Genomic DNA, 8,268 nt, shown 5'->3' on the forward strand with positions numbered 1-8,268 from the left:
TGTCGACATTCGTCGTTTGAGTTATTATTAACTCACCTTATACTTTGTTACATCCAAACGGGTTGTAGAGACAATTGAACCCCGTTAAAGTGAACATGGATTAGCATTGTATTCGCCCATAGTCACTTACATGAGGTGACGTCTCGAAGTGACTAGAGTGTGATGCGATTGATGGCAAGTTCAAGTGCCATGGAGTCATGTGAGATGACTAGTCGATCACATAGGCAGACTGTTAGGAACACTTTGTCGGGCTAATGACCGCTTATAGAGTTTTGGCAAATTTATATAGCCTGGTCGTGGCGAGAGCTACTATAGTATTCTAATGAGTCGATTCTTTTGACTAAAGACTATTCGCCTAAGGTGGTACAGTTACAGATTAACTTTGATTTATGTTACTACGACCTTCGTAAATGGGGTCAAATGGGCATATTTTGGGTTATGATAGCTGTGGCTAGCCGAAGGGAATAAGTGCGATAGGAATTGTCCACCCCTTGTCAGGGTTATAACAATATCTCAGGGCCACTCGAGAAGTAATGAACTGGAAATGCGTGGCCACGCTCGGAAGGTATCTATGGTAGATAATTCCGGTCAATCAGTTATTCTCCAGATCGAGGAAACCACTCTCAATATGATCACTTGCAAGTACGACCTGAAAGACACCTTGCATTGAGTGGGAGATAGTAATAGGATAAGAGAATTGGTGACGCACACTTGTCGAGGACAAGTGGGAGATTGTTGGAATATGTGTCCTCCGACAATAATGCGATCACAACTGTCGATCCTGATGATCACATGTTTAAGTCTCATTTTAAGAATACATGTGGCAAGTAATATTTTACAGTCAACTGGTCCACACATATCGGTAATGATTGGCTGACTAGAGTTTGACATTACTGTCGTGCGACGGTGGTGATCAGTTGATCCCCTTAGGTCATACCAAAAGGGTAACACTCTTAATTGATTATTTAATTGATCGTATGACGATACGAGTTAATTAAATTACTTAAAATTGACGGACGATTTTGGAAGTAATATTTACATGTCTCATTGTAGTTTGATTAAATAAGATACGGTCTAAGTAATCGAATTGTTTGATTACTTAGATGAAATTATTGTTTACGTAAACAATTGAAACGGAATGAATAAATTATTATAAATACAGAATGTTGTAATTTATGAGTCGGGAACCCATTACGGTACAAGTAATTATGAATTACTAGGTTAACTTTATAAGTGACATACTTTATTAATATGTTGATTTTTAATTGTTAAAAATACATTTTATATACATAATGTCATGGAACATGTTACATGTGACAAATTGACAACATAATGTGTAAAATGGATTTTCCATTTTACACAATATGTACCGAAATAATGGGTGGGTTGGGGTTTATATTATGTTTTATTATTCATAAAAAGGGCATAATGATTAACCTAAACACATAGCCTTGCATGCCTAATTTCTTGGGAAGATTTGAAGCTCATGCATTGGCCCCTTTACCCACCCCCTACCCGGTTTTCCTAGAGCAAAAAGGCCAAGGGTTTTTTCCTCTATTATTTCCCTAATATACACTACCATTATATGGTGTATCATTCATTCTTTTACACATCTAAAACATATAGAGATTTTAGAGAGAATATTACTCCTTCTTCTCCCTTCTCTTGACCGAAAAACAAGAGACAAAATACAATATTTTGGGTCAATTTTATTAAGATTAATATTGTTCTATTATTAATAATATTAGTCTTTAAGAGGTTATCTTGGGTATATATCTTTGGGAGGGATTCTATCTTTGAATCCTTGTTCTTCCATTTGAAAGGAAAGCTCAAGAACAAGTGAGTAGGAGAACTCATTTGTGCCCATATATCCGAAAACTCAAAGTAAGGATGACGATTTCTTCTTTCTTCTTATTCTTGTTTGCATGCATAAGATCACAATTTAATTTTATGACTAAATTAAATATCACATATATGAATATGTCGAAATATGAGATATAGATTTCTAACAATGTAGCTTGCATTTTTGTATAGAAATCATGCATTAACATTTAGCTTGCATAATTTCCTATCGTTTTGGCCATTGAGGACAATTCCCATACTAGTGTGGGGATGGGAAATTCTAACTTGACTTTTAAATCAAAAATTGAAAAAAAAATTGAAAAACCAAAAACATGTTCATTCCTTTATAGTGTAGAATTGTATATATTTTGTATATATTGTGTTTGTTTGTCCTTCTATCACATTGATCGACTACGCCAAATCTGAGACATGAGGATCATGAAGACCGCATGGTATGATCTTTCCAATCTCCTTTTTCCTCTCTATGTTAATGACTATGTGGCTTTATTTTGGTTGATGCGGTATACATCAATGTGATCTCAGGAATTGCATTTAGATTATATGGCATACTAGTTGGTAGAAGCATATACATTAGGATGTATATATGATTAGTTGCATCATGGCATGTAGTTGCATTCTAGGAAAATTTTTGTGAAAGCATCTATTTGGGAAGCTTGACAAGTGTATATAAGGCCCTTGTAGATACTTTTTCTTCTTAAGACTTTTCTCATTAGAATACTTGTAAAACACCTTAGGATGTGTCATACTAGTATCCTTTGACCCATGGATTATGGCCTAGTCAAGAGTACCTTGTGGTGTAATAACTCCTTGGCTACCGTTTATTCCAAGGTGACCCTTGAAGCCATGCAACCATCTTCCACATTCTACCACATTTTGTCAACAAAAGGGAATGGGCACAAAAATTGTTCAAATTTGAGTTCAAGCATTGAAATGAAAGTCAAAAAGTTTGCAATTTCATGAAAAGAAAAGAGGAGTAACAAAAATAAGGGCTCCTATGCTTCAAATATAAGCACCCTCACTACAAATGGGGTGACTTTGAAAATGTTCAAAAGAAAATGCAAAAAGTTGAAAGTTGTCAAGTATTGAAATGCCAAACATCAAAAGAAATGGCAAAAAGAAAGTGTTCTCAAATGTCAAATGCCCCAAGAAATTGGGGGGAATAACAACAACAAAAGCAAACTCCCACATGAAACTCAAAACATATTGATCCCTTTTCCATCGAATCCACTTTTGTGCATGGTAGAGAGGGGATGACCCTTCTTCTTGTCTAGGCAAGAAGGGGAATTCCGCGATCCTCCAGTGTTTCTAACACCATAGGGAGTCTACTCTTGACGAAAGAATTTAACAATTGAGGACAAAGGTACCCTAGCTTGACACAACTTGGAGGTGATTTATTGGTATCCTTCTAGGCTTAGTAGTTTTAAGAAACCATATCTATGATGGAGTGTGTACCCTTAGATTGCTTCCTTTGTAGGTAATTTCCGCCACTTAGACGAGGAAAGTGGCTATTTATTTTTGTAGATGCATCCATTACTTCTTTTGGGTGCTTTAATGCTTGGATATATCGCCATTTTGGCAAGCCCCACCTAGCCTTGCAAGAAGGCACCCTACCTCATGGTTGTCTTGTTGTGAGTTGAAGGGGCGGAGTGAGACCCGCTAATTGTCTCACATCGGCTATATTAGTAGGTTAGTTTAAATAAAGGTCCTAGTTTTGGTCACCTCTTTACTCGAGACGAGCAACGGTTCGGTTTGGGGATGTTTGATGTGACCCATATTTGAGCACATTTAGTCCCTGAATTAACCTCGTTCCTATGATTTATAGCACTTATTTGGGTCATTTCTTATCTTTAGTTTCCTATTTTGCATATTATTTGAGGTTTTGTCCCCTTGGTAGGAAAGGAGTGCTAACCTTGCATTCATGAGGCAAAATGGAGCTAAATTGATGGCATCTAATGACCAAGCATCAATGAGAAGACATTACTAGAACGCTTATGTAGATAATAAAGTAAAATGGACAATGATGAAAGAATCCTTGCATCCTCAACACGATCCTTGCGGATTGTTAAGGAGCAAAAAGAAGAGAAGCAGTCTGTCCCAGGATCCGAGCGGATTGTCCACAATCCGGGCGTCCCTGAGCAGCAAGATCTGAGCGTCTTGTGCCCAGGATGAGCGTCCTACAGCAGCTCAAGCCGAGCGTCTCATCTGTGATCCGCTCGGATCACAAGGCAGTACCAACCGTGCCACAGCTCAAGACGCACGGGACGAGCAGATTGACACGGGACCAGCAAAAGGGATATGCTCATTTCCTTCGAGAGGAGCATTTCCTCAACTTTTCTTAGGGACTTAATAGTCATTTAAGCCATTAGTAACCCTAATCTTTGTACCTAATCTTTAGTATAAATACCCCTTTGAACTACCTAGATTAGCATCATCTCTTAAGGATCCCTTTATGCTCTCTTAATCTCATCTTAGTTAATCCTTAATCAATTCTTAATCTCATCTTAATACTCTTAAATTAGTTGTAATACAATTTATCAATATTAATTATATCTTCATCTTTCCTTAATTTCTCTATTGTTCTTCATTTGTTTTGGCTAATTAGAAGATTATTTGGGTTTATTTGGGAGATTGACAACCTTCCATCAATCATCAAGTACTTCTATTATTCTTTGCATTATTATTTTGGAATCTCCATAGGTATAATTCTGTTAACCTTTGTTTTAATTATTAATTACTTTCATTTATTCATCATGTTTAGCCTTGTTAGTTTGATTGACAATCTTGTTAGCATGTTTTTTTTTGGTAGAATGTAAGGGTATATTATAGCATCACCGAGCAATCATTACATCGACTCTTACACTTTTGTATATGACACGCTTACAAATAAGCTATATCATAAAGAACCTCCCAACTCTCACAAATGTAGCCAATGGAAGGATATAGTGTCCTGCCATCTATTCTTACACCTATTTTTGATCACATTTTTAATGTTTCCTACAACGTACTCAGGCCTAAACAAAGCATTGTTTATCCTGCAATGGTTTCTCATCCACCAGATATTGTATAGAGCAGCTACCAGGATAGCAGCTACTATGTCAGCTTCAATCTGGGATTGGAAAGACTCCATGCTCCACCAGTCCTCTATGTTTGATGTAGGCAGCTGAATCTTACACCAATCAGAAAGTAACTGGATACACCTACTACTACATGGACACTGAAAGAAGAGATGATCATGAGTCTCCTTATCAGTCCCACACAGATCACATCCTTCCTCTGCACTACCAACCAACCTGCACAGTTTATCTTTAGTGAGCAATCTCTGCCTCATAATCAACTACCCTATAAAACAGTGCTTAGGGAGGTTTACAGTATTCCAAATCCACGAATGCCAAGATAGAACTGGATTATCCCCTCTGAGCCACTGATATCCACTAGCCACAGTGTATATTCCATCCTCATCAAGCCACCATGTATCAGCATACCCAGGGAGCATTTGATTCTTACATCTGCAAAGACTTCTCCAGGACCAACTGGCCTCAGTATTTGGTTCACAGGCTTTCCAATCAGTCTGTTTAATATAAATACTATGAACCCACTTAACCCATAAATGATCTTTCTTCTGCATAATCCACCAGACATATTTTCCCATTGCAGCTCGGTTCCATAGAGTGATAAAAATAAGTTTGTAGCGATTTTCTCCCACTCTATCTTTTCGAAATACACCTACTTTCCAAGAAGATAGCTTTATGAGCTACAAACAATTTTGTTCTTTTGAATGCGAAAGAGCATTAGGCACATGTTATCCTTGAGTTATCTATTAAGATATGTTACCATTCTAGAGACTAATCCCTTCCATATCTTGTATGGAGTCTCATTTGTGATTTAGATTGAACGTTTTCGCTTTAAACAACTCATGCTAGCATTGGATTTCAAATCCCCAAATATGAGTTCAATAACTCATTTTAACTCTCAATCGATTGATATTACATTATATAAGAAATGTCATGGTGCTATGAATCTTTTAATTGGGAATCAAATTCATAACTTAGGTCTTTACCTTATTGAACAAATCATCATCTTTCAATGTGATCGATTGAGTCGATTCATTTTATGTTATAGATATTAATAGGAAATAGGAAAGATGTCTTAAAACTTAAAATGCCATATACCAAAATGACTTAGGTTGAAAGCTAAGTCATTCAAAACAAAATACAATATTTGTTCGGAGATGCAAAATAAAAGAAACTTCCACGTCTAACATGGAAACAAAATAAGTTTTCAAGACAATGTCATAACATAACTACTACTATGAAGACATATTCAAAATAAAACGCCAAGCCAAGTCCATTGGTCTTCTACTATGCGGCGTCTACTCTAGCTCCCTAGTTTGAGATCCTCTTCAAGCTTGCTTAGTTTTTCCATTCTTCTCATGCCCTAAATTCAATAAGAAAGGTGAGAACCACAACTAGTATCACAATACAAAGTTAAGGTGGAAAATTAATATCAATAACATAAACTTTTGGAAGAAATATTACCTACTGGAGTCACACGTCCAGCTTTTATGTCGCCCAAGTATTTGGGGCAATTGCGCTTCCAATGGCCTATGCCATTACAATAATGACACTTATCATCGGATGTTGCTCCCTTTTTGGATTTGGAAGAGCAATTCTCAATAGCTTTCCCCTTAACCTTGTAGGGAGTGGGCTTCTTACCCTTGTTAGCACTTTTCTTAAACTTTCCCTTACTCTTTGCATTGATGTTGAGCACATCCTTGCTAGTGCTTGCATTAAGCCCCATGTCTCTTTCGGCTTGCACAAGCATTTTGTGCAACTCATGGAGATCGGTTTTCAAGTTTTGCATGTTATAATTTACCCTAAACTGAACATAACCCTTAATTCGGCTTAAAGAATGGAGCACTCGGTCAATCACGAGTTGCTCGGGGATCTCTACCCCTTGCAACTTAAGGGTCTAGACATACTCAATCATTTTGAGCACATGAGGACTCACGTTTTGTCCTTCTTTGATATTGAGGATAAAGAATTGGGAAGCCGCTTCATATTGAATAATCCTAGGAGCTTGTGAAAACATGGTCACAAGTCTAGTGTAGATTTCATAGGTGGTGCTCATCTTAATGGCACTCCTTTGAAGATCGGGTTCCATGGAGAAAATCAAGACATTCTTGACCGCGGCGGATTCTTTTTGGTAGGTCTCATAGGCCTCCCTAACCGCGATTGTTGACCTAACATTAGGAGTAGCGGGAGGAGCCATGGTAAGGTATTGAAGCTTGTCATCACCTTCCGCGGCTAAGGGAAGTTGCGCATCCCAATCGGTGAAATTTGAACCATTCTTTTCGAGTTTTCAACGGTCCATAAAAGATCGAAGGCATGAAACGGTAGTGAGAGGTGGTGCGGACGAGATAGAGGTTGCCATGGCGATAAATCAAATTGACTACAAAATATGAGATGAAGGAAAAATTAATATTTATCGCAAATAAACATTTTAGTCAAGTTTAGCATTTATGTAATGACCTCCACCCAATTATATAAACGATTCCAAGACCTAAATTCATATTAACTCGGTTGTGAGCCTACCGGCTCTCTGCATCCTTACTAATATAATTTGGTAGGTTAACTCATTTAACCGATTCTACATTTAGAACTCTCTGTAATACTACGGTTTTCTATGTCTATGGGTACTCTATCGAGTTGGACTTACTCTGTCGAGTAAGTAGCTTTTTACGCAAAACAGTAGTCTGCCAGTTGGGTACTCGATCGAGTAAGTGTGACACTCGATCGAGTAAGGGCCACTCGATCGAGTAATCCACTTACTCGATCGAGTAAGTGTGTTTTACTGGATTGTTAGCAGGGTTTTGTTAATAACGCGAGATTAATATAAAAAGCTTCCTTCATTATTTTCTAAACACTTTTATCATTCTAAAAACCTTTCAAGAGGAGATTAAGAGTTACGGTGTTCGCATCTCTCGCGTTATTAACAAATTCCAAGGCTAGGTTCGTCGGATTGTCTCGTTCGTTATACCGTTGTGATCGTCGTGTCAAGGGTAAGCTTCTAATATAATTTTTATGCTGTTTTGTTAAGTTTGGTTAAACCCTAATTGGGTAGATTTGGGGGATTTGGGAGTGTTATGATGTGTTGGTAGTAATTGTATGTATATATGTTATAGGAGGAGGATTCGTAGAGGAAAAGTTTTGACTAGCTGCTTGACGGTCTCGCGTGATTGCTATTCCAGGTAGGGTTTGTTGGAGTTAGTGTCCTCCACAATAGTGCGTTTACATAATAAATCTCATTAAAGGAATATCATCAGATATTTAATTATTTGATCCTCGTCAGTTGATTAACGTAAATCGATAACGGACGACTGACTAGAGTTTGACGTTATTGTCGTGA

Source organism: Silene latifolia, chromosome 4 (assembly GCF_048544455.1).
Source record: "Silene latifolia isolate original U9 population chromosome 4, ASM4854445v1, whole genome shotgun sequence".
NCBI classification, from domain to species: Eukaryota; Viridiplantae; Streptophyta; class Magnoliopsida; order Caryophyllales; family Caryophyllaceae; genus Silene; species Silene latifolia.